Source organism: Siphateles boraxobius, unplaced genomic scaffold, assembly GCF_051911475.1.
Source record: "Siphateles boraxobius isolate OS27281-9 unplaced genomic scaffold, OSU_SipBor_1 6, whole genome shotgun sequence".
Lineage (NCBI taxonomy): Eukaryota > Metazoa > Chordata > Actinopteri > Cypriniformes > Leuciscidae > Siphateles > Siphateles boraxobius.
In genome coordinates this window covers 3,778,840-3,805,212 of record NW_027509186.1, presented here as the reverse complement: position 1 = coordinate 3,805,212, position 26,373 = coordinate 3,778,840, and the positions used below count along the sequence as shown (strand labels likewise).

The following is a 26,373-nucleotide window of genomic DNA, read 5'->3' as shown; positions in this document are numbered from 1 at the left end:
GCTCTATCCCCATGATATCTTACCCGTTTTGATTGTGGCTTCATCCTTTGTCCACATCGTTCGGAATTTCGGAAGCAGAATCGCAGCAGCGATCAACTCTGGTTCTCCTGACATGTGGCCAAAACGGTTCATGATTCCCACCTGCAAGGCAGGTTATTTATAGCAGATTTCAGCAACAAGGCAATTCAAAATGTACTTTACATAAAACATTTAAGCATTGAGACAAAGTGGCAAAGAAACTTAAATTAATAAAAATGAATCATTGAAGAGATAAGACAATAGAAAATAAATACAATAGTAAAAGTTACCTGTAGAGCATCCACCAGAGGCTTGCAGTACTTCAGTGGCAACTTGACTCTGTCAAGTTTGACAGTGAGCAGGTTGATGGTTGGAAGTAGCCACCCCATCATGACATTTGCTTCTGCTTGCAAGATGTTGGTAGCCTGGGCGACAGGGCTCATGGCAGCGGCATACTCTGCGAGAAAGGCAAGTTCAGCTGGATTAAACCTGTTGAAAACAAAACACAACAACATTGTTTTTATAACACTGTAACCATTTCATTGGATTCATCAAAATAACTGCTGGAAGAGTAATTCAGTAAAATTGAAGTGGAAGTTGGGATAGAATGTGATGTAAAGTTTTTAGTGTCCACGAAAGAATGGGACAAAGAAAGACATTCCAGATGTTCGATTATGATGAAATAAAACACATAATTCCTACTTACATTGGAAGCTTTAAGTCAGTGCAGATGACTCTGATGGTCCCCTCTCCCTTTTCTTTAATTATTCTCAGCAGTCTTTCCACTGCCAGGAACAGGGAGTTCCACCTGGTGGAATTCGGACGCAGCAGCTGGAGGGAGCAAGCATCTTCAACAGTTTCGGCTGCAAGGGTGGATTTTCCACATTTGTTCCAAAGTGCACTACACTTGCCAAATGTTGAACGGTACAGTTTCTTGTATGCCTCATTGGATGTTGTTGCTTTCATGGCATCAACAGTAGCTATTAGGTTGAGGAGGTGACAAGCACAGCGCTGGTGCTTTGGGAGCTGGAATTCTAAACCATCATCTTCAGTCAGAAGTGCTGACACATCAACACACTCCACTTCTTCATCCCCTTCTTGATCTTCTTCTTCCTCTCCTGGTTGAGATGCACTGCCATGATCACCATCACTTCCAATGGCATTATTGTTCTCATCTTCACCAAAAATGTTGAACGCTTTTATGAAGTTAGAGGCATTGTCTGTTGTTGTTCGCACAATCTTCCCTCGAATTTCAAATTCAGAGTGGATGTCATTAAGGGCACTTGCCAACACATCAAATGTGTGCGAACCTCTCAGCTGTTTACAGGCTAGAGCTGCTGAGCATCTTTTGAGACTGTCGGGGTCAATCCAATGGGCAGTAACACCAATGAAGCTCCGCCTTCTGACAGACCAGCAGTCGGTGGTGGTGGCGATATGGTCAACTCCTCTCATGGCCTCAGTCACAGCCCTCTTCATTCCCCTGAAGGCATCATCAATCATGGAGCGCAGAGTCAGCCGTGACATAATTTTTGCATTAGGCTGCAGTTCCTTCACAAAATCTTTAAATGGTTGTTCTTCAACAACATGGAATGGCCGGAGTCCTTGGACCACATAAGTCACTATAGCTTTGTCAATGGACATCTGAGACACAGTCCTGGTGTTCACCAATGTGCTCTGCTTGATGCTGGAGGTGGTGGTGGGAGACTCAGGAGCCCTTTTTCTCTTTGTTGATGTAAGCTCTTCATACTTTTTGAGGTGGTGTACATGCTTTCTCTGTTTCAGAGGAAGAGACATTTAATGAGCAACTTTAGCTACAAGATTTAAAAGTCACACAACACAAACAATTGTCATTTGACTGTTAAACATTATCTAACTGCAAGTAAGTTAATGAAACTATTTCCATCAGTGATGCAAATTACTAGGAACTAGATCTAATTTGCATCACTGATGGGAATATGGTTTCATTTATAAAAACGTGTTAACTTAAATGTCACCATATTATCTGTTTTACTAAATTAGAATTATAAACACTCAGACTGCCACCCTTACTAGGCAATAACACTATTAACTGGTACAACCTGCCGTTGTTTGTGTTTTGTAGCCTATACTGTACTTGTGTTATCGTTTAGCTCCCACTGCATGTACCTTAAGTTAGCTGCTTTACTAAGAAAGAAAAAAGCACTGTGACTTTGATCAACAATGCAAGCCTACATTCACAATTTATAACATTAGCCCAACATTATGCAATAACCACTGAGTTTTGAGTTCATTAACATAAAAGGAAATCTCAAGTTTGACTAAACATATTATGCTTTTGAAGACGTGAATAGCCTTTAACACTTTCTAACCTCCCACTGATTAACGTAGCAGTTTTCAAAAAATATTTCTCAATCTAACATTAGCCTACCTGAGGAAATATTCGGCCCGGCAGTTAACGTTATGATATACCAGTTAAGTGTGTTTCAGTATTATGGACATATCTTTGAGAGTTCTCTGTTGAATTAAATTCAGGGGAAAATCAGTGGTGTAACGTTGACGTTAGTTAAACATGTGCGCCATATCAGCTAATTAGCAACGTTAACAAGCAGACGTTAGCCTGGCCATCACGTTAGCCAGATATCTCTGATACGGCTTATGATAACTAATGTTGAATCACATTGACATTGTGTCTTTACTGTATAACTATTAATTTAACCTACCTCGATGTGCTTCTTCAGGTTGGACGGGGAGTTTTTGAATGCCAAAATTTCAGTTTTCTTCGGTAGGCATAAGAGGCACTTCATCCGGTAGGAAGAATCTTTCGTTCCAATGTACAAAAACATTTCTTGCAAATACGGCCACGGGTGTATAACGTTATCTTCACCACTATCGTCGGGGTGGTCGTCTACGATAAGAACGGCAGGTCCTTCAGGTGCTTCCATGGCGGTATACACAGTTGTGCTTCCTCCTCTTTTGGAAATGGCAACAAACAAGCATTTCGCGCTGAAAAACAGCGTGCGTAGCGTGCGTGATGCAATCTAGCTCAGTGATTCGCCAAACCTCCCTTATTGCAGTCGCACACATTTCTTCTGATTTTATTTTGTAGTAACGAGTAACGAAGATGCATTGTGGAAATATATCGGAGTAAAAGTATACATTTTATCTAGGAAATGTAGTGGAGTAAAAGTGAAAGTTGACATAAATTTAAATAGCGAAGTAAAGTACAGATACGTGAAATTTCTACTTAAGTATAGTAACGAAGTATTTGTACTCCGTTACATTACAACACTGCTGCCCAGTGTTTTTAACATGGCAAAAAGCTGCTAATTTTGTTGGCAGACCGAACATTTTATATTACTGTACAGGAAACCTCAATGGTCATTTGTTTTATTTTTGTCATTTTCTAAGAGATTAAACCACAAACATCCCTGCAAGTGTACTGACCTGCTCAACAGAAAATCGCATACGAAATTTTTGCAAAAATCACCCATAGTTTCCGCCCAGTTTCGAACTGGGGACCTTTCGCGTGTGAGGCAAACGTGATAACCACTACACTACGGAAACAAGTCTTTAAGTTGCAGACATAAATCTTTAGGTGCACGCTTATTAAAAAACATATAAAGGAAATGAGCGCTGCACCCTCCTAGTGTGGCAAACAGTTTAAATTTTCTGTCAGAATCCAACCACTGTTTCTGCTCGGTTTCGAACCGAGGACCTTTCGCGTGTTAGGCGAACGTGATGACCACTAAACTACAGAAACCTATTGATGAGGTGCATGTGCTTTTTAGAAGATGGCTCCTTCCCATAATCTGCTCTGCAAGCAGTGTGACAGTCTGTAAATTCCACAAACAACAGAACAGAGGTCATTCGGCATTGCAGTCTGCCTACAGCTCCTTGGTACGATGGCCTTCACCTGTCTCAAAAGTAAGGGTTTTGTAGCGAATTGCAGCATTTATATTTAACATGCATCCACTTGTTTCCGCCCAGTTTTGAACTGAGGACCTTTCGCGTGTAAAGCGAACGTGATAACCACTACACTACGGAAACTTGGTTTGGATCTCATTCCTACCTCTTCTAGCGTACGCTTGTTCAAAAGCGACTGAAACTATAGTCTGCCCAGTGTTTTTAACATGGCAAAAAGCTGCTAATTTCGTTGGCAGACCGAACATTTTATATTACTGTACAGGAAACCTCAATGGTCATTTGTTTTATTTTTGTCCTTTTCTAAAGAGATTAAACAACAAACATCCCTGCAAGTGCACTGACCTGCTCAACAGAAAATCGCATACGAAATTTTTGCAAAAATCACCCACAGTTTCCGCCCAGTTTCGAACTGGGGACTTTTCGCGTGTGAGGCGAACGTGATAACCACTACATAACAAACACGTCTTCAGGTTGCAGACATAAATCTTTAGGTGCACGCTTATTAAAAAGCATATAAAGGAAATAAGCGCTGCACCCACCTAGCGTGCCAAAGAGTTTACATTTTCTGTCAGAATCCAACCACTGTTTCTGCTCGGTTTCGAACCGAGGACCTTTCGCGTGTTAGGCGAATGTGATGACCACTACACTACAGAAACCTATTGTTGAGAGGGATGTGCTTTTTAGAAGATGGCTCCTTCCCATAATCTGCCCTGCAAGCAGTGTGACAGTCTGTAAATTCCACAAACAACAGAACAGAGGTCATTCGGCACCCACCTAGTGGGTGCTTCTCATTTCTTATTTGTGCATCCTCGTTTCCTTTCCTCGCTTCCTTTCCTAGCGTCTCAGCTCCACCCCCTGTAGGTTTTGAGGGAAGTACGCAAGGAAAGAAAATGAGGACGGAGGAATCGAATGAAAGCTTTTTTTATTCATTGGAATACTTGATCACTCGCGCGTCACTTCATAGCGTCATCAGCAGCGCTCAAAGGATCTGCCCTTATGTTGTTGAAGTTTGTTTATTTAAGAAATTCATAATAAATGATAATAAAGCAAGATACCCTGTTGAAATATGTGTAATGTGTGGTTTATATAAACTGCAAAGGTAAAGTATACATTAAAACAGATTGTGATCGATGTGAAGGGGGAGGAGAATGTATACGCGCGTCACGTTTAGTCGATAAATCTCTTCCGCATAGGATACACCTGTGTATCCTCGCTCATGACTCCTCTGGAAGCCTCCTCACTCCTCGATCCTCGCCTCCTCGCGGTGCAATTAGAGAACTGAGATGTCCTTCAAGATGGCTGCGCTCGATCGGTTTCCGGGTCATAGGATGGAGGACAGAGGAACGAGGAGACGAGGAGGGATATTGCGAAGCACCCAGTGTCATTCGGCATGGCAGTCTGCCTACAGCTCCTTGATACGATGGCCTTCACCTGTCTTAAAAGTAAGGGTTTTGTAGCGAATTGCAGCATTTATATTTAACATGCCTCCACTTGTTTCCACCCAATTTTGAACTGAGGACCTTTCGCGTGTAAAGCGAACGTGATAACCACTACACTACGGAAACTTGGTCTGGATCTCATTCCCACCTCTTCTAGCGTACGCTTGTTCAAAAGCGACTGAAACTATAGACTGCCCAGTGTTTTTAACATGGCAAAAAGCTGCTAATTTTGTTGGCAGACCGAACATTTTACATTACTGTACAGGAAACCTCAATGGTCATTTGTTTTATTTTTGTCCTTTTCTAAAGAGATTAAACCACAAACATCCCTGCAAGTGTACTGACCTGCTCAACAGAAAATCGCATACGAAATTTTTGCAAAAATTACCCACAGTTTCCGCCCAGTTTCAAACTGGGGACGTTTCGCGTGGGAGGGGAACGTGATAACCACTACACTACAAACACGTCTTCAGGTTGCAGACCTAAATCTTTAGGCGCACGCTTATTAAAAAGCATATAAAGGAAATGAGCGCTGCACCCACCTAGTGTGGCAAAGAGTTTACATTTTCTGTCAGAATCCAACCACTGTTTCTGCTCGGTTTCGAACAGAGGACCTTTCGCGTGTTAGGAGAATTTGATGACCACTAAACTACAGAAACCTATTTGTGCTTTTTAGAAGATGGCTCGTTCCCATAATCTGCCCTGCAAGCAGTGTGACAGTCTGTAAATTCCACAAACAACAGAACAGAGGTCATTCGGCACCCACCTAGTGTCATTCGGCATGGCAGTCTGCCTACAGCTCCTTGTTACGATGGCCTTCACCTGTCTTAAAAGTAAGGGTTTTGAAGTGAATTGCAGCATTTATATTTAACATGCCTCCACTTGTTTCCACCCAATTTTGAACTGAGGACCTTTCGCTTGTAAAGCGAACGTGATAACCACTACACTACGGAAACTTGGTTTGGATCTCATTCCCACCTCTTCTAGCGCACGCTTGTTCAAAAGCGACTGAAACTATAGACTGCCCAGTGTTTTTAACATGGCAAAAAGCTGCTAATTTTGTTGGCAGACCGAACATTTTATATTACTTCACAGGAAACCTCAATGGTCATTTGTTTTATTTTTGTCCTTTTCTAAAGAGATTAAACCACAAACATCCCTGCAAGTGTACTGACCTGCTCAACAGAAAATCGCATACGAAATTTTTGCAAAAAACACCCACAGTTTCCGCCCAGTTTCGAACTGGGGACCTTTCGCGTGTGAGGCAAACGTGATAACCACTACACTACAAAAACAAGTCCTCAGTTTGCAGACATAAATCTTTAGTTGCACGCTTATTAAAAAGCATATAATGGAAATGAGCGCTGCTACCACCTAGTGTGGCAAACAGTTTAAATTTTCTGTCAGAATCCAACCACTGTTTCTACTCGGTTTCGAACCGAGGACCTTTCGCGTGTTAGGCGAACGTGATGACCACTACACTACAAAACCTATTGATTCGGTGCATATGCTTTTTAGAAGATGGCTCCTTCCCATAATCTGCTCTGCAAGCAGTGTGACAGTCTGTAAATTCCACAAACAACAGAACAGAGGTCATTCTGCATGGCAGTCTGCCTACAGCTCCTTGGTACGATGGCCTTCACCTGTCTCAAAAGTAAGGGTTTTGTAGCATTTATATTTAAAATGCATCCACTTGTTTAAGCCCAGTTTTGAACTGAGGACCTTTTGCGTGTAAAGCAAACGTGATAACCACTACACTACGGAAACTTGATTTGGACGGCACCCACCTAGTGTCATTCGGCATGGCAGTCTGCCTACAGCTCCTTGGTACGATGGCCTTCACCTGTCTTAAAAGTAAGGGTTTTGTAGCGAATTGCAGCATTTATATTTAACATGCCTCCACTTGTTTCCACCCAATTTTGAACTGAGGACCTTTCGCGTGTAAAGCGAACGTGATAACCACTACACTACAGAAAATTGGTTTGGATCTCATTCCCACCTCTTCTAGCGTACGCTTGTTCAAAAGCGACTGAAACTATAGACTGCCCAGTGTTTTTAACATGGCAAAAAGCTGCTAATTTTGTTGGCAGAACGAACATTTTATATTACTGTACAGGAAAGCTCAATGGTCATTTGTTTTATTTTTGTCCTTTTCTAAAGAGATTAAACAACAAACATCCCTGCAAGTGTACTGACCTGCTCAACAGAAAATCGCATACGAAATTTTTGCGAAAACCACACACAGTTTCCGCCCAGTTTCGAACTGGGGACCTTTCGCGTGTGAGGCGAACGTGATAACCACTACACTACGGAAACACATCTTCAGGTTGCAGACATAAATCTTTAGGTGCACGCTTATTAAAAAGCATATAAAGGAAAGGAGCGCTGCTACCACCTAGCGTGGCAAAAAGTTTAAATTTTCTGTCAGAATCCAACCACTGTTTCTGCTCGGTTTCGAACAGAGGACCTTTTGCGTGTTAGGCGAACGTGATGAACACTACACTACAGAAACCTATTGATGAGGTACATGTGCTTTTTAGAAGATGGCTCCTTCCCATAATCTACTCTGCAAGCAGTGTGACAGTCTGTGAATTCCACAAACAACAGAACAGAGGTCATTCGGCATGGCAGTCTGCCTACAGCTCCTGGGTACGATGGCCTTCACCTGTCTTAAAAGTAAGGGTTTTGTATCGAATTGCAGCATTTATATTTAACATGCCTCCACTTGTTTCCGCCCAGTTTTGAACTGAAGACCTTTGCGTGTAAAGCGAACGTGATATCATGGCATATGCTTTTTAGAAGATGGCTCCTTCCCATAATCTGCTCATCAAGCAGTGTGACAGTCTGTGAATTCCACAAACAACAGAACAGAGGTCATTCGGCATGGCAGTCTGCCTACAGCTCCTTGGTACGATGGCCTTCACCTGTCTCAAAAGCAAGGGTTTTGTAGCGAATTGGAGCATTACATTTAAAATGCCTCCACTTGTTTCCACCCAGTTTTGAACTGAGGACCTTTCGCGTGTAAAGCAAACGTGATAACCACTACACTACGGAAACTTGATTTGGTCTTCAGTCCCACCACTTCTAGGGTACGCTTGTTCAAAAGCCACTGAAACTATAGACTGCCCAGTGTTTTTAACATGGCAAAATGCTGCTAATTTTGTTGGCAGACCGAACATTTTATATTACTGTACAGGAAACCTCAAATTGTCATTTGTTTTATTTTTGTCCTTTTCTAAAGAGATTAAACCATAAACATCCCTGCAAGTGTACTGACCTGCTCAACAGAAAATCGCATACGAAATTTTTGCAAAAACCACCCACAGTTTCCACCCAGTTTCGAACTGGGGACCTTTCGCGTGTGAGGCGAACGTGATGACCACTACACTACAGAAACCTATTAATGGAGCATGTGCTTTTTAGAACATCCCTCCTTCCCATAATCTGCTCTGCAAGCAGTGTGACAGTTTGTAAATTCCACAAACAACAGAACAGAGGTTATTCGGCATGGCAATCTGCCTACAGCTCCTTGGTACGATGGCCTTCACAAGGGTTTTGTAGCGATTTGCAGCATTTATATTTAACATGCCTCCACTTGTTTCCACCCAGTTTTGAACTGAGGACCTGTCGCGTGTAAAGCGAACGTGATAACCACTACACTACGGAAACACGTCTTCAGGTGGCAGACATAATTCTTTAGCTGCACGCTTATTAAAAAGCATATAAAGGAAATGAGCGCTGCTACCACCTAGCGTGGCAAACAGTTTAAATTTTCTGTCAGAATCCAACCACTGTTTCTGCTCGGTTTCGAACAGAGGACCTTTCGCGTGTTAGGCGAACGTGATGAACACTACACTACAGAAACCTATTGATGACGCACATGTGCTTTTTAGAAGATGGCTCCTTCCCATAATCTACTCTGCAAGCAGTGTGACAGTCTGTGAATTCCACAAACAACAGAACAGAGGTCATTCGGCATGGCAGTCTGCCTACAGCTCCTGGGTACGATGGCCTTCACCTGTCTTAAAAGTAAGGGTTTTGTATCGAATTGCAGCATTTATATTTAACATGCCTCCACTTGTTTCCACCCAGTTTTGAACTGAAGACCTTTGCGTGTAAAGCGAATGTGATATCATGGCATGTGCTTTTTAGAAGATGGCTCCTTCCCATAATCTACTCTGCAAGCAGTGTGACAGTCTGTGAATTCCACAAACAACAGAACAGAGGTCATTCGGCATGGCAGTCTGCCTACAGCTCCTTGGTACGATGGCCTTCACCTGTCTCAAAAGCAAGGGTTTTATAGCGAATTGGAGCATTACATTTAAAATGCCTCCACTTGTTTCAGCCCAGTTTTGAACTGAGGGCCTTTCGCTTGTAAAGCAAACGTGATAACCACTACACTACGGAAACTTGATTTGGACGTCAGTCCCACCGCTTCTAGGGTACGCTTGTTCAAAAGCGACTGAAACTATAGATTGCCCAGTGTTTTTAACATGGCAAAATGCTGCTAATTTTGTTGGCAGACCAAACATTTTATATTACTGTACAGGAAACCTCAATGGTCATTTGTTTTATTTTTGTCCTTTTCTAAAGAGATTAAACCACAAACATCCCTGCAAGTGTACTGACCTGCTCAACAGAAAATCGCATACGAAATTTTTGCAAAAACCACCCACAGTTTCCGCCCAGTTTCGAACTGGGGACCTTTCGCGTGTGAGGCGAACGTGATAACCACTACACTACGGAAACACGTCTTCAGGTTGCAGACATAAATATTTAGGTGCACGCTTATTAAAAAGCATATAAAAGAAATGAGTGCTGCACCCACCTAGCGTGGCAAACAGTTTAAATTTTCTGTCAGAATCCAACCACTGTTTCTGCTCGGTTTCGAACCGAGGACCTTTCGCGTGTTAGGCGAACGTGATGACCACTACACTACAGAAACCTATTGATGAGAGACATGTGCTTTTTAGAAGATGGCTCCTTCCCATAATCTGCTCTGCAGGCAGTGTGACAGTCTGTAAATTCCACAAACAACAGAACAGAGGTCATTCTGCATGGCAGTCTGCCTACAGCTCCTTGGTACGATGGCCTTCACCTGTCTCAAAAGTCATACCGATCTTTATGGGAGCTCCCTGGGCACAGCGCTATGGAGGGCCAGGATCGGAGTTGGGCTTGCACGATTGGAAGGCGCAGACGGAATATCTGGCCGGATTACAGGGACTGAGTGCATCATAGAAAGTACAGTTTGTGTTGGGGTCTTTGGAAGCAGAAGCCAAAAGAGAAGTTCTTGCTGCATCAGAAGCCACACGGGCTACCGCGAAAACTATCTTCGATTTCCTGTCCGGATTATATGGAGACTCTAACCCGGTGGCCACTCTTCGTGCCCAGTTCTTTAACTATCAACAGGGGCCTAAGCAGACTCTTCGGGCATACTCCTTGAAATTGTGGGAGCAGTTTGGCCGGCTGTTGGGTGAACTTCGTCGGGGTCGAGTCGAGGGCGGATCGATGGTGAGAGAGAGGTCGTATTCGGAGAAGGGGCGAGCTCCTGTGCGCCGCCCCCTACGTCCTGTGGGCCCCCGGTTCCAGTGGGATGACCAGGGAAGGCCCATCTGTATTAATTGTGGAGACCCGGGACACATCAGTCGTCAGTGTGGGCTCCGTCGGGGTTCTCAAGGGGGTTTTTAGTCCCACCGGCTACTGTGGGTCAAGTGGCCGGGACCCCTTTGTGTGACCCTCCTTCTGTTCCTGTTTTACGAGACGACAGGGTTGGGCGCTGTCCCACCGTGGAGGTTCAAGCTAACGGAGTCACTATAGATTGTCTGGTCGATACAGGTTCTCAAGTTACGTTATTTTCGGAGAGCCTGGCCCAGGAGTTGGTTGCAGATCATCGGCTCCAAGCAGTGGACGCTTCTAGTCTGACTTTACGGGGGCAAATGGTCTGGACATCCCTTACACTGGGTACATCGTGGTAGACTTTCTGGTCCAAGGGGTTCCCGTCCAACAGAAAGGGGTCGTTATCGTCCGAGATCATTACTTGGGCATTCATCGAGCACTCCTAGGGATGAACGTTATACTGGATTGCTCGGAGGAATTGTTTCTGGGACGGCCAGCTCGGACTTCTCTGTCATCGGCGAAGCAGGACAGGGACCGGATTCTGGCCGATTGCCGAAGAGTGCACGTGGCTAGTCAAGTGAAGGAGAGAGAAGGCATCGGTCGAGTAGCCTGTCGGTACGCTTTGTCTGTCCCAGCCCAGAGCGAGACCGTGCTTTGGGTCCGAGTACCTGCAGGACCCTGTGGGACGGGTACCTGTGTCCTGGTAGAGCCCCATGAGGACTGTCAACCCATTGAAGTGGCTCACGGGCTGACGGCCATCCACCGTGGGCGAGTCTCAGTAAAGGTGCGGAATGCCAATCCCTACTCCGTGCTCCTTCGTCGACACCAACGTCTGGTTCGAGTTTCCTCGGTACGCTCTGCCCAGGTTCACAAGCATCAGTACGTCTGCTTCAGGCAGGTGAGCTCTGCGGTGGTGGAAGTCGCCGTCCGCCCAGTTGAGGCAGAACCAGGCTCTGTGGGAGGAGGGGTGCCGACCCATTTGATGGGAGAGTCCCTGAAGGGTGAAAATCTGGAGGAGGAACAGGTGTTACAGCTCCAGGAGCTCTTGAGAAAATGGCAACATGTGTTCTCGACCCACGAAGAAGACTATGGCTGCACAGGGGTAGTGAGGCATCAAATACCTACCGGTGAGGCGATGCCTAGCCAAGAGCGGTATCGTCCGGTGCCACCCACCCTCTATGCCGAGGTCCGCGCCCTGTTGAAAGGGATGCTGGAGGGAGGAATTGTTCGAGAGAGCAGTAGTCCCAGGGCGGCGCCAATTGTTCTGGTTCAGAAGAAAACGGGAGCTTGGAGGTTCTGCGTTGACTACCGCAAACTCAACAGTGTAACGAAGAAAGATACATTCCCGTTGCCACGGATTGAAGACTCACTCACCTGTCTCACACAAGCGGCGTGGTACTCCACATTGGACCTGGCGAGTGGATACTGGCAGGTGCAGGTAGACGACCGAGATAGAGAGAAGACAGCCTTCACCACCCCGTTTGGGTTATTTGAATGGGACCAGATGCGGTTCGGCCTGTGCAATGCTCCTGCGACCTTTCAGCGCTTGATGCAGCACTGTCTAGGGGGACAACTGGTCGACTCAACGCCGGTATACCTGGACGATGCGATCGTGTTCTCCCCTGACTTCCGCACTCACCTGCACCATCTAGGTGGGAGGAGGACCACCTAGGGAGGAGGAGGAACACAGGAAGTGTTCAGGGCCATGGAGAAATATGGGCTAAAGCTTAGGCCAGACAAATGCCAGTTATTGCGGAAGAAGGTACAGTTCTTGGGACATTGTGTCAGTGCTGCAGGGATATCCCCCGACCCGGAGAAGGTGGCGGCTGTCCAAGGGTGGGAGCCACCCCGGGCAGTGAGACAGGTGCGGTCGTTCCTGGGGTTCGTGGGATTTTGTCGACGCTTTATAAAAGGATTATCTGGGCTTGCTTGGCCATTGAACCAACTCCTTGCTGGTTCCGGACGTGCCCGTGGCAAAGGCTCCCCGTCAGTGCATTGGGATTCCACCTGTGAGACCACCTTCCAGAACCTCAAGCAGGAACTTCTGAGGGCCCCTATCTTGGCCTACGCAGACTTCACCCAGCCGTTCCTTCTGTACACTGACGCCAGCAATGCAGGTTTGGGAGCCGTGTTGGCCCAAGAGCACCAAGGAGTGGAGAGAGTGATTGCATACGCAAGTCAAAGTTTACATCCCGCAGAGCGGAACGCGGCAAATTACAGTTCCTTCAAAATCGAACTACTGGCAATGAAGTGGGCCATGACGGAGAAGTTCAAAGATTACCTGTTGGGAGCCAAGGTGACGGTGATTACGGATAATAATCCATTAGTACACTTGCAGACCGCCAAGTTGGGGGCAGTAGAACAGCGTTGGGTGGCACAACTAGCAAATTATGATTAACAGCTTAAATACCGACCCGGCAGAGAACACGTAAATGCGGACGCCCTGTCCAGACTCCCAGTCATCCGGAGGGACAACCAAACACCCCTTTGTACCCCTGGCCCTGAAGACGAGTTGCTGATGGCAATGGTGGAAGCTCCCGGGACCCTGAGGGCTGTTCCGTCTAGTTGGGGGTGGGACCCCGGGCGGTGGAGAAGGCTGCAGCTGGGAGATGCAGACCTGTGTCAGGTTACGTTGTACCTTAGACAGGGATACATGCCGAGAGCAGAGGAAAGCGGGCTCAGACGGTGGGAGTACAACATCTCCTAAGGCAGTGGAAGAGGCTGCGACTTAGAGAAGGGGTAATCTGCCGTTCGATGCAAGATCCCCGAACACAGGAGACAGTACACCAGGTGGTGGTACCGGAGGGCCAAGTCTCGAGCTATTGACTGCATTCCACACCCATACTGGCCATCAGGGCCAAGAGAAGACGCTGTCTCTGCTGAGGAGGTATTTCTACTGGCCTAGGATGGAAAAGAAAGTTGAGGAGTTCGTTCAGAGTTGTCCACTGTGTACGTTGTTCAAACGCAGGAAGGAAGTCCGAGCCCCATTGGTCCCCCTGTGGCCCAAAGCACCTCTGCACATCATAGGAATCGATTTCCTGACTTTAGGTCGGCCGACGGATCGATTTCAAAATATCCTGGTGATGACTGACCTATTAACTAAATACGCCTAGGCCATCCCCACTGTAGATCAGACGACAGTTACCACAGCCAGCGCCCTTTGGAGGGCAGTGATACAACCTTTTGGCTCCCCAGAGACCCTACACTCAGACCAAGGTTCAAATTTTGAGTCTCGAGTGATCCAAGAGCTGAGCCACCTTTATGGGTGCCGGAAGACCCATACGACCTCATACCATCCTCAGGGTAACGGGGGTGCGAAAGGTTGAACCAGACCCTGTTGGGGTTATTGGGGACCCTAGAGAGTGAACAACAGGGCCAATGGGCCGAGAGTCTCCCCTCTCTGTTGCAAGCCTATAACAATAGTGTGCACAGTATCACCGGGTATGCTCCTTCCTACCTTATGTTTGGGCGCCATCTCCGCTTACCTGTGGACTTGCTCCTGGGGACCGAGGCTGCAGAAAGAGGGTATAGTACCACTGACTGGGTGAATCGGCACCACCACCAACTGCTCGATGCCTACCGACGAGTCTGTAGCATTTATAGAGTCATCTGAGTGCAGCAGCCGCCAAGAACAAGCGGCTATACGACGGACTGCCCGAGAGGCCCCTTTGTTACCAGGGGAGCGAGTGCTGGTAAGGGACAACCGGCGCTCAGGGAAGGGGAAGCTCCGCGATCGCTGGGAGTCGACGCCATATGTGGTGGAACGACGACAAGGGCCTGATGCTCCAGTTTACTCGGTACGACCCGAGGGGAAACCAGGACCGATACGGGTGCTCCATCGAAACTTGCTCCGTCCATGTCCGAACTATTCGCAGCTAGCGGCCGAGGCCCCAAGTGCGCCACCCGCCCCAGAGGTACTCATGGTAGGGTGGTCTGTGGTCCCGAGGGACCCTGAAGTTGAAGCAAGAGTGGCTCCGCCCTCGCCACTCCGACGGTCTCAGCGGGACACCCGAGGACAGCCTCCTGAGAGGTATGGCGAATGGAATTGAAGAACACCGGTTCTCGGGACTAGAACCGATTGGCGGGGGGGATGTCACGGGTGACAAAAACGCGTAGTGAGCGGAACCCTCTTGGTGAGTCACGAGTTTCTCGAGGGAACGATTTGTTTGCGACACATCCCACTCCAGTTCCAGGTGTGGCAGAAACATTGCCCGGCCTGATTAGCGCTAATGCACTGCAGGTGCAAGAGAGAGAGGAGCGGCGTTCACACAGGTGTCCGGCTTCACAAGCCAAAGATAAAAGGGCTATCCAGAGAGGTTTCGGGGAACGGGACGTGGATGAGGTCTGTTTTGTTTTTGGAGCAGTTTGGGGCTCAAGCTTTACTCGGGGAAGTTGTCTGGATGTGGGGAAGAGAGAAAGATAAGTGAATTGATTTCATCTTATGAACATTCGAAAAGCTTGAAGAGGATGCAGTGAATGTAAATCTGACTGTTGGGGAAGCTATGTGTTTCAGAGTGTGTTGAGGAGGAACTGAGGATTAAATATCCCCCACGGGAGTGTAACGAATGGATTGAGGCCTCTGATCAGCCCTATCGTGTGAGTGAATTGCAGTGTTTTTGCCTTATTTATATACATTGATTCATGGCTGTGGATTTGAAGTGAACACGAGTGTGGTGTGCTTTTACTGAGAAGCGGCCCCAACCCCTGCTTACACGTTTGTGAAAAGTTATTATATCTGCTCTCCATCAGAAGCCCAGAGTGATACAGCTGAGTTTGGAAGTATGCAGTATCGCTGGTGAAGTAAGCTTTTAAATCACTGTCTCACTACTTTGCACTGACGAACAGTATCCTATGTTGAGAAGAATCCTTTACCTTCCTACTTACCATCTGAGTCTGGAAGTATGCAGTATCGCTCGTGAAGTAATTTTTTTAAATCATTGTTTCACTACTGTGTACTGACGAAAGTATTCTATACTGAGAAGAATCCTTACCTTCCTACTTAACGTCTGAGTCTGGAAGTATGCAGCATCGCTGGTGAAGTAAGCTTTTAAACCACTGTCTCACTACTGTGCACCGACGAAAGTGTTCTATACTTTGAAAAATCCTTATCTTCCTACTTACGGTCTGAGTCTAGAAGTATGCAGCATCGCTGGTGAAGAAAGCTTTTAAGTCACTGTTTCACTACTGTGCACTGCTGAAAGTATCTTATACTGAGAAGAATCCTTACCTTCCTACTTACTGTCTGAGTCTAGAAGTATGCAGCATGGCTGGTGAAGTAAGCTTTTAAACCACCGTCTCCCACCACTGTGCACTGACGAAAGTTTCATGTACTGAGAAGAATTCTTATCTTCCTACTTACCGTCTGAGTCTAGAAGTATGCAGCATTGCTGGTGAAGTAAGCTTTTAAATCACTGTCTCACTACTGTGCACTGACGACAGTATCCTATACTGAGAAGAATCCTTACCTTCCTACTTACCGCCTGAGTCTAGAAGTATGCAGCATCGCTGGTGAAGTAAGCTTTTAAAATCATTGTTTCACTACTGTGCACTGACGAAAGTATTCTATACTGAGAAAAATCCTTATCTTCCTACTTACTGTCTGAGTCTAGAAGTATGCAGCATTGCTGGTGAAGTAAGCTTTTAAACCACCGTCTCCCACTACTGTGCACTGACGAAAGTATCTTGTACTGAGAAGAATTCTTACCTTCCTACTTACCGTCTGAGTCTAGAAGTATGCAGTATTGCTGGTGAAGTAAGCTTTTAAATCACTGTCTCACTACTGTGCACTGACAAAAGTATCCTATACTGAGAAGAATTCTTACCTTCCTACTTACCGCCTGAGTCTAGAAGTATGCAGCATCGCTGGTGAAGTAAGCTTTTCAATCACTGTCTCACTACTGTGCACTGACGAAAGTATCCTATACTGAGAAGAATCCTTACCTTCCTACTTACCGTCTGAGTCTGGAAGTATGCAGCATCGCTGGTGAAGTAAGCCTTTGAATCATTGTCCCACTACTGTGCACTGACGAAAGGATTCTGTATTGAGAAGAACTCTTACCTTCTTACTTACCGTTTGAGTCCTGAAGTGAGCCGTATCCTTGGTGAAGTTGTCACAAGGTGACGAACTAGAGACGGAACTACACAGCCCACGGGGGGATGTTTCCGCCCGGAGCGGTTTCAACTGAACACCAAGCCGGCCTCAGATGCGTCGCTACCATAGGAACAGCAGCCGCTGATGGCAAAGTGACAGAAGGTGCGGCGCATTAAGTGACTGTGTGACGATTGGGACATGTCGCTTTTAGGAACAGACAAAAGCAAAACTTTGAGAGACTGAGTGGGTTGGGTGGGATTGCTGCGGCGTTCAAACTTTTCTTCTTGCTGAGAGAGAGTGAGAGATTTCTGTGGGACAAACCGGCTGGCGAGATCGATCCGTGGGAAGGGAATCCGCTACGAAGAACTGGGTGACGGAGAACAGAGAGGCAGAGGGCGAAGTCATCTATGAAGTATTATCGAGTCCACTTACTGGGGTGAAGATAAGTACCAACCTTCTACTGGCTGTATTATATGTGGGTTATACACGAAAAGATTATATATGAGGAGAAATGACATAAAGTCCAGATGTCTGAATGAGAAGACAGCTGTTAGGATTTGTGATTGCAGTCGCTGAATTCTTCCGTCTAATTACCCCCGCTGTCCAGAGCGAGGAGGTTGGCCGTGACCTTAAATTTCACGGAGTGGATGAGAGTGACGTGAGTTAATGCTGTGTCCCACTGTGTGTGGTTGAAGTGGAGTTATTGAATGCTTACTGTACAGAATTCTGTCACATGTCCATCGGTCTTGCCTTGTGTTACAGTCGGGAGTTTTCTGAGGAAGAGATTAAGTGAAAACGGACTTTAAGCCTGCTGTATTCTGATTCATCATTGATGCTGTTCTGGAGAACGGGGAAAATCCAGTTACCTGCTGTTCTGAGTGTTGAATATCCAAAGCCTGTTGTATTCTGATTCATCATTGATGCTGTTCTGGAGAACGGGGAAAATCCAGTTACCTGCTGTTCTGAGTGTTGAATATCCAAAGCCTGTTGTATTCTGATTCATCATTGATGCTGTTCTGGAGGACGGGGAAAATCCAGTTACCTGCTGTTCTGAGTGCGTCCCATCTGAAGCCCGCTGCATTTGTCTCATCGTTGCTGTTGTGGAGAACGGAGGAAACCTCAGGTACCCGTTGTTCTGAGTGTTGTGTATCTAAATCCTGTTGTACTCTGCTTCATTATTGATGCTGTTCTGGGGGACGGAGAAAATCCAGTTACCTGCTGTTCGGAGTGTGTTCCATCTGAGGCCGGTGCATTCTCGTCTCATCCTCGCTGTTCTTGGGAGTGGGAATAAACCCAGTTACCTGCTGCCCAGTCGACGCCCTTCACAGCCCCAAGCCTTCTGCACCGACATATTGGGAAGACCAAACGTACGTGGAGTACCTACTTGCTGTCCAGTCGATGCTCCTTCACAGCCGTAAGCTTTCTGCACCTGTTGAACTAAGAAGAACCAACTGTATTGAGAGGATTTACCTGCTGCCAGTCGACGCTCCTTCACAGCCCTAAGCCTACTGCACCGACGTATTGGGAAGACCAAACGTACGTGGAGTACCTACTTGCTGTCCAGTCGACGCTCCTTCACAGCCGTAAGCTTCCTACACCTGTTGTACTGAGAAGAACCAACCGTACTGAGAGTAAGCCTTTGGCACCTGAGAGACTGAGAAGAGTCAACCGTACTGAGAGTAAGCCTTTGGCACCTGAGAGACTGAGAAGAGTCAACCGTACTGAGAGTAAGCCTTTGGCACCTGAGAGAATCAGAAGAGTCAACCGTACTGAGAGTAAGCCTTTGGCACCTGAGAGACTGAGAAGAGTTCACCGTACGGAGAATAAGCCTTTGGCACCTGAGAGACTGAGAAGAGTCAACCGTACTGAGAGTAAGCCTTTGGCACCTGAGAAACTGAGAAGAGTCAACCGTACTGAGAGTAAGCCTTTGGCACCTGAGAAACTGAGAAGAGTCAACCGTACTGAGAGTAAGCCTTTGGCACCTGAGAGACTGAGAAGAGTCAACCGTACTGAGAGTAAGCCTTTGGCACCTGAGAGACTGAGAAGAGTCAACCGTACTGAGAGTAAGCCTTTGGCACCTGAATGTATCGAATAGAATCGAATGTAGTTCTTTAATGAGAACTAGTAATGTAGCTAGTTTTATTTAAGTTACTTATAAGCCATAAGCAATCGTCGATTAAAAGAGTATTTGGGGATTGCAGTTTGCTGTTTGACTTATCAATTTGTGTCGATAAAGTATAATAGGGTGAATCATGTATATAGTGCTTGCATAGTGCATATACTTGTAGCTGTTATGTATCTTTGGAAGTCCTTGAAATTAATAGGTTTCAAAGCGCAGCGCAGCGTTCCGCGTCCTGTCTAAAAGGTGCTTCAGTCCTAGGCGCGCGCAAGTACACGAACCCCAACCCCCCCTGTTTGTAGATAGATAGATAGCCTATATATACACACACACAAACATATACACAAAAAAAGTGTACATGCAGACCCGCTAACAACATGTCTATAATTAACTAAGAATGTGAATTATAAAAAACATGAATTATAGAAAGCATGAAAGGCCCAGTTCCTCATTAAGGCCATTTGGTTCTACTGTGTTAAGAGTAAAAATCCAGAAAGCGTCCCATTGTAGTAGGGACTTCACTATGTCACCTCCTCGCTGGGAGGGTAGAATTTTTTCAATACCCAAAAATTGTAAGGACGCACTGGAACCATGATTAGCTTGTACATAATGCCTCGCAATTTCATAGTCCATATTTCTGTTACGAATTGCTGCTTTGTGTTCTGCAGCCAGTAGCACCTCAAAGCAGTACATGAGATCCACGGGGAGGAGTCGGATCAAGATCCAAGGGGTGGAGATGGGTAGGATTAGGGTTGGGTTTAGGGATTAGGGGTGTGTTTAGGGATCAGGGGGCGGAGTTGGCTAGGTTTAGGTGTATGTAAGGTGGGAGGAGTGGATCCGACTCCTCCCCGTGGATTTCATGTTCCGCAGTGAGAACCATCTCCCGGCAGCCCTGAAACACACACACACATCCCTCAGAGCACTGACCCGTGGTGTTGGTCATGTCATGTCAGATACCTGAGTGTAGAGACCTGCACTTCTGCGAGACTACCCCGGGACCCAGCGCAACCGAGTGCGGCGCGGGACAATATTTGATGGGTGAATGCGGGTGCGGGCGGCAAGATATTATTGTGTGCGGGTTGCGGGAAAATAAAATTATTTGTGGGAAATATAGAACAAAATAAAATAACTAGAAACAAATAAACCGTTATTTATCTAATGCACAACCAACAAGGATAACTAAAATAAAAACGATTTACAGGCACATGGTCGGAAGCTAACTCTCGCGTGGTTCATAGGCGCAGAACAGCCAAGCCTACCACACAGAGGCAAAATGTCTGCACCGCATGACACACGCCATGTACTTTGCATTCCAGCTTCCAGCGCACCATCGGAGAGGGCTTTCAGTATTTGCGGTCGCATACTGGAGCAGAGACGGATTAATCTGAAGCCCTCATCAGTGAACGACATGCTATTCCTGCATGGGCACATTAAGTAGTCATACAGTTTTTTTTTTATTGTTTTAGTTAATTCAGTTTTTTTTTTTATTTAGCTAAATATTTAAAATTGGTATATTTTGTTATTGAGGAATAAGGATAGTTTTTGTTTAATGTTTTGAAGCAATTGCTAAAAGCAAAGGCGGCATTCTTAAGCAGTATTAGGCCCTATATATAGGCTACTTTTGAACATGAAAGAAATCCAGGTTTATTATTATAATATAATTTATTAGGCTATACTATAATCATTATGGTATATTTTTATTTATGTACATTTCTTACTTTTTTACTGTATTTATTTGTTCTAAGTTCCTTGTTCATGTTCATCCATTGAATTAAACGCAAATAAAACGAAACATTTGTTTATTTTCCGTTTATTTTTTATTTTATTTTTTATATTCAACAGGGGAGCAAGTGAAAAAAATCACAGAGTAGCAGGCAGTACTTATACGTTTACCCGCGGGATTTTGCGGGCGGGAGCGGGACGAAACTTGATTGTTGGGGTCAGCAGCGGGAGAAAACAACATATATTTTTGCAGGAACGGGATAAAATCCGTCCCGCGCAGGTCTCTACCATGTCAGATAAATGAGTGAGTGTGTGTGTGAGTGAGCATTGACCCGTGGTGTTGGTCATGTCATGTCAGATATATGAGCGTGTGTGTGAGTGAGCACTGACCCGTGGTGTTGGCGTGTGTCTGTACGAACAGCGCGTTCTTGCTCAGCCCCCCGCACAGGAAGAGGGTTGTGATGTCATATCCTGCCTCTTTCATGGCATCTAGGATGTGTCTGGTGCCAAGCTTCATACAACAGAGACACACAATCACATTAACACTGTAATACTGAACACTTAGTTAGTGTGTGAGTGAGAGTGTGTTTGTGTGTGTGTATGTGAGAGAGAGTGTGTGTGTGTGTGGTGTGTGTCTTACAGCGATGGCCTGAAGAGTTGCTAGATACAGCAGAGCTAAATCATCCAGTGTCTGTGATAAAGTGAGTCCCACAACCTGCACACACCAGCAGTGACATCATCAATCAACTCTCCACCACTGCAAACATTAGTTATAAAAGCTAAAACTATCTGATGTGTCTTTTTTCTTAATGGTTAAAAATAAGAAATTATATTAAACGTAAAGAAAATCTTTCTTTCTAGAACGTAAAGAAAAAAGTACTTTCTAGGGCTATTAACATTATTTTCATGACATTAAGCAAATGTCCCTGTTAAATCCACATTTATGTCCTCTGAAATAAAGGAAAAAAGCCCAAAAATATAATTAAAAAAAAAGATTGTCATTACTATAAATGTTAATTTGGAGTTCATTCTCAATATTCTCATTCTAGCAGCACCATAGCAACTGCCTACCAACTACACTAACAACCCTAGCAACCACCCACAACATCCGAACAACTGCCTGGTGCCAAATTTTGCCGCAGTAAGCACCACTCACATATTCTGCAGAAAATGTACGTCCAGTTATCAGTTTTATTAATAAATAATAAAAAATTAAATTAAATTAAAGGCAGTACAATGAAAACTATTATATTTTTTCATCAGCACTGTAACAAGCACAGCGTTCCTCACCGATCCCCGTGATGTCTAGTCGGCCAGAGGAGAGCGGTTGCCGTGGAAATCAGGCCAGATGTGCAGGCCGGCCGTCAGCTGCTCCAGCTGTGCTGCGTCTCCAGACATGTGCTCCAGATGGAGGTTCAGGCAGGAGTAAACGTGTTTCCCACTGCAGAGAAAAGCTCAGCGATCAGACTGAGTGAGAACAGAAACGCATCAGAGCGACTGATGCTCACCTCTTCTCCGCCTGCTCTTTCAGCTGCCTGGAAGCGGCGTGTCCGTTCACCACATGGTCCACCTGAAAGCACATGACATCGCTCTAATTAAGATATTCATATATTTTCATGTAAACCATCTGTATATATAGCGTATTATGTGTTTATTGTAACGTTTGTCACAATGTCCTGTAGTACAGTGATGACTGTCTGGAACCAAGCAGCCAAACTACCAACCAACCAATAAACTAAAAAAACAACAGCCAACCAATCAACTACACCAATCAATCAGACCAAACAACCAATTTAAAATATCAACCAAACAACCAACCTAACGACCAACAAAACCAACCAATCAATCAAACTACCAAGGAAACAACCAACCAAGAACCAAGAAAATAACCAAACAAACAACCAACCAACCAAGAAACCAACTAATAAACCAAACAACCAAGAAAACCACCAACCAAGTAAAAAAACGACCAATCAACCAACAAACCAATAAAGACAACAACCAATCAACCAACCACCCACCAACCAAGAAAACAACCAACCAACTAATAAACCAAACCAAGAAAATAACCACCCAACTAATCAACCAATCAACTAAACCAACCAATAAAAACAATCCATCAATCAACCAAACCAAGTAGAAAACTAACCAATCATCCAAGAACAATACAACCAATCAACCAAAAAAACAATCGAATCAATCAACCGATCAATAAACCGAGAAAAAAAAACAACCAACCAAATCAACCAACCAACCCAAGAAAAACAACAAAAACCAAACAACCACTCCTTTCAAGAACAAAACAACCAATCAATCAACCAATAAACCAAGAAAAAAACCCAACCAACCAATCAAATTAATCAACCAACCCAAGAAAAAACCAACAACCAATCGAATCAATAAACCAAGAAAAAACAACAACCAACCAATCAAATCAATCAACCAACCAACAAACCCAAGAAAAAAACTCACGAATCAATCAACCAAACAAACAATCAACCAAGAAAAAAACCCAACCAACTAATCAAAATCTACCAACCAACCAATAAACCAAGAAAATAACAAAACAACCAACCAATCGAATCAATTAACCAACCAATAAAAAAACAACCAACTACCCAACCAATCAAATCAATTAACTAATCAACCCAAGAAAAAAACAACCAACCAAGTAGAAAAAACAAACAAACCACCAATCATCCAAGAAAAATCAACCAATAAAACAAACAACCAACCAATCAAAACAATCATAAATCAATCAAGAAAAAAACCCAACCAAGTTACCAATCAAATCGATCAATCAACCAACCAATCAATCAATTAATCAACCAAGACATCATGGCTCTGTTTCAAACCCAAATAAACTGTCTTTCTGTCAACATTCTCAAGCAGCGTCTTAACACAAAGCACAACCTCATAAATGACTGAAGCTCTGAGCATCAAACAAACACAGATCGCACAGGAGACTCGACTCACAAAGGAGTCGAACAAGGATAAAAACACAGTGAACGCACAACTATTCATAGTTTTCACTGGAGTTGGCTATCGTTTTTTTTTTTTTTCGGTGCCAAATCAATACTTTTAAAACGGTACCGCTGCCTAAACGGTGCCTGAACCGATACTTTAAAAAAAGAGCCTCAAAACGATGGTGAATGACATTAAAGAACGGCTTTTTTATTGAAAAATAAATAAATAAATAATCTTAAAAATTAACAATATATAGATTTTTTTAAAGTATACTGAAACATTTAAAAAGTACTAAATACAAAACACAACAAATTTTCATAATAAATTCACAATAAAACCCAAGCCACCTAACCCAACTACAATAATTTAACACTAAATAGCAGTTACATTTCTAATAACAGCAAAGTAGTGTGTATTCTTGGTGTGCCACAAACTAGCTTCTCTTTTGCAGAAATATTAACACATTTCTTGTCTTCTCTGGCCAAATATGACACCTCTCCTGACTCCTGACTAATTTATTAGATGTATGTAGGTCTGTTATTGTAGGGACATCAACTTTACATTTTCACACTAAACATGTTGCGGAACAAAACGTGATAGTGATTGGTTGCGTGACGGGCGAGTCAGTCCTTGGCTGATATTTTTTATTCTTAAATACATGTAAGTGAATGTGTTTTGTCTTTTAAGAAACCTTTATAATGGTCATGACTCATGTTAGTTGATCTAACGCATAATGTTCGCCATGTTAGTACGCACCGCAGTTCAGAGAATTGCATCTGTCAGATTTAGGCCTATAGCGCGTCAATTCATCCACTTCTCCCAAAATACATGAAAGTGGCCAATGAAGTGTGAGAAGAATAGAGTAAATTTTATAGTTACCTACACAATATGCATCTAAACACGTCTTCAATTTATAATTGAAAGGATTGTTATTGCTGCTTCCATGGACATCGTTGTGTATTTTACAAACAATAAATGTATTGTTTGCTAGTAGGTAGTCTATTTATGTGTCTAATCACACCGGCGTGAACGATCGTACGTGTTAAAGGGTTAACTAGCGATCACGTGCGGTGATGATGCTTCTTACGTCCGTTTCGGAGAACCAGAGGGAAGTATTTCAACCGACAGCTGAGGCATAAATCCGAGTACATGTCGGTTACTTATGGCTCGTTTCCGAGCGGTGCGGTACGGTACAGTACAGTATGGTACGCAACTATTTCCGTTTCCACTGCCAAAAGCCATACCACTTTTTCAGTACCCTTCCGTTGGGGTACTTAGCACAGTGGTACGGTACCTAAAGGGTGGAGCTAGACTCACTGCAGAATGTTGATTGGTTGACAGAGAATAGTCACTTGCACGTGCTAAAAGGGGAATGACAACATAAGAAGCACCATTTTTTAATATACAGTTGAAATATATTACTGTCATTGTGTCTCAAAATGTCATTTTAAGAGTTTTTCAGGTGAGAATGTAGTTGTTTAAAGCTGAAATCTGTGGTTTATTTATAAAGATTTATGAAAATTTGATCTAGGTTGTGAGATCCATTCCAGGCGATCACAGGGCGTTCGGCGCTCATGTACCCTGCCTGGAACAGCCTTTCCTCGGCTAGTCGTTCTGATGTTTGCCGCTGACGTCTCTGTAGTGGTTTAATATGAGATATAATTCGTCTTGTGTAGACCTAACGGGCGATCTTTGGTCTCGTGAATCTATCATTTGTTCCCTGGCCAATGGTTGAGGGCTAAGTGAAGTTCCAAAACTTTATATATTTAGGCTATTTAACTTTACTGTTGTAACGTTAGACTAGAGCGCTGACTTTTGACTGAATGGTTTGCTTTATTTCTTATTGTATAGCTTCTTGTACCTTTTACTTATACTTTTATAATGGCTATTATTGATAAAACTGAAGTTTAACAAAAAGAGACAGAGTTGAGTTTTGTCATTTTTAATTTTATTACAGTGAAGATGAGCACTGTAATGTTGTTTAATGCAACATTTGTTGTTTAGTACAAATGCACATATTGCCTGGACCATATTAATAATTGTAATATTTTTAGAATTTAAATGAAAAGAGGCAGGGTTGTTTTATATTTCGTTTTGTTATGAATAGGCTAACGTTATGCATGCAGTGAATATAACCAATACGCATTGCCTGAACCCCATTTGTGTGGCTATGATGTTTAAGATTTCTTTAACCCTCTGGGGTCGACAAACGCGCCGGCACGTTTTGCTCGATTTTTTTCACATACAGTAGCAGGAAAATAGACTTAAAATACTCTGTCATTTTTGGTCATACACACTTAAGAAATATAAAAAAATAAACTGTTGAATGTCTATTTTTTTATGTGTCCACTTACAATCGAAATAAAACATTGTGCTTTTGTAAAATAAAGAAAATAAACAGGGTGTGCTTTCTGTCTCTCCATCTCGGTTAACCTTTTTTCTGGAGCACGTCTCTAAACTTAAACAAAACTCAGCGAATACTATTCACCCAAGCATGA

General features: G+C 44.2%; 12 non-coding genes and 1 pseudogene across 12 annotated transcripts; all 13 read right to left on the bottom strand.

Annotated features, from left to right (window-relative positions):
• Positions 1 to 3,488: 3,488 nt before the first annotated feature.
• On the bottom strand, positions 3,489 to 3,561 carry trnav-cac (transfer RNA valine (anticodon CAC)). The gene has a single exon. It is a non-coding gene; the product is annotated as a tRNA-Val (tRNA).
• Positions 3,562 to 3,684: 123 nt separating this feature from the next.
• trnav-aac (transfer RNA valine (anticodon AAC)) lies at positions 3,685 to 3,757 on the bottom strand. Its single transcript has one exon. It is a non-coding gene; the product is annotated as a tRNA-Val (tRNA).
• Positions 3,758 to 3,971: 214 nt separating this feature from the next.
• On the bottom strand, positions 3,972 to 4,044 carry trnav-uac (transfer RNA valine (anticodon UAC)). Its single transcript has one exon. It is a non-coding gene; the product is annotated as a tRNA-Val (tRNA).
• Positions 4,045 to 4,504: 460 nt separating this feature from the next.
• trnav-aac (transfer RNA valine (anticodon AAC)) lies at positions 4,505 to 4,577 on the bottom strand. The gene has a single exon. It is a non-coding gene; the product is annotated as a tRNA-Val (tRNA).
• Positions 4,578 to 6,243: 1,666 nt separating this feature from the next.
• On the bottom strand, positions 6,244 to 6,316 carry trnav-uac (transfer RNA valine (anticodon UAC)). Its single transcript has one exon. It is a non-coding gene; the product is annotated as a tRNA-Val (tRNA).
• Positions 6,317 to 6,582: 266 nt separating this feature from the next.
• Positions 6,583 to 6,655, bottom strand: trnav-cac (transfer RNA valine (anticodon CAC)). The gene has a single exon. It is a non-coding gene; the product is annotated as a tRNA-Val (tRNA).
• A 948-nt stretch (positions 6,656 to 7,603) lies between these two features.
• trnav-cac (transfer RNA valine (anticodon CAC)) lies at positions 7,604 to 7,676 on the bottom strand. The gene has a single exon. It is a non-coding gene; the product is annotated as a tRNA-Val (tRNA).
• Positions 7,677 to 8,344: 668 nt separating this feature from the next.
• trnav-uac (transfer RNA valine (anticodon UAC)) lies at positions 8,345 to 8,417 on the bottom strand. Its single transcript has one exon. It is a non-coding gene; the product is annotated as a tRNA-Val (tRNA).
• Positions 8,418 to 8,684: 267 nt separating this feature from the next.
• trnav-cac (transfer RNA valine (anticodon CAC)) lies at positions 8,685 to 8,757 on the bottom strand. The gene has a single exon. It is a non-coding gene; the product is annotated as a tRNA-Val (tRNA).
• Positions 8,758 to 9,697: 940 nt separating this feature from the next.
• trnav-uac (transfer RNA valine (anticodon UAC)) lies at positions 9,698 to 9,770 on the bottom strand. Its single transcript has one exon. It is a non-coding gene; the product is annotated as a tRNA-Val (tRNA).
• Positions 9,771 to 10,036: 266 nt separating this feature from the next.
• On the bottom strand, positions 10,037 to 10,109 carry trnav-cac (transfer RNA valine (anticodon CAC)). The gene has a single exon. It is a non-coding gene; the product is annotated as a tRNA-Val (tRNA).
• Positions 10,110 to 10,232: 123 nt separating this feature from the next.
• On the bottom strand, positions 10,233 to 10,305 carry trnav-aac (transfer RNA valine (anticodon AAC)). The gene has a single exon. It is a non-coding gene; the product is annotated as a tRNA-Val (tRNA).
• A 10,113-nt stretch (positions 10,306 to 20,418) lies between these two features.
• The window catches only part of LOC143716461 (FGGY carbohydrate kinase domain-containing protein-like), a 48,698-nt pseudogene continuing 42,743 nt past the window's right edge, over positions 20,419 to 26,373 (bottom strand).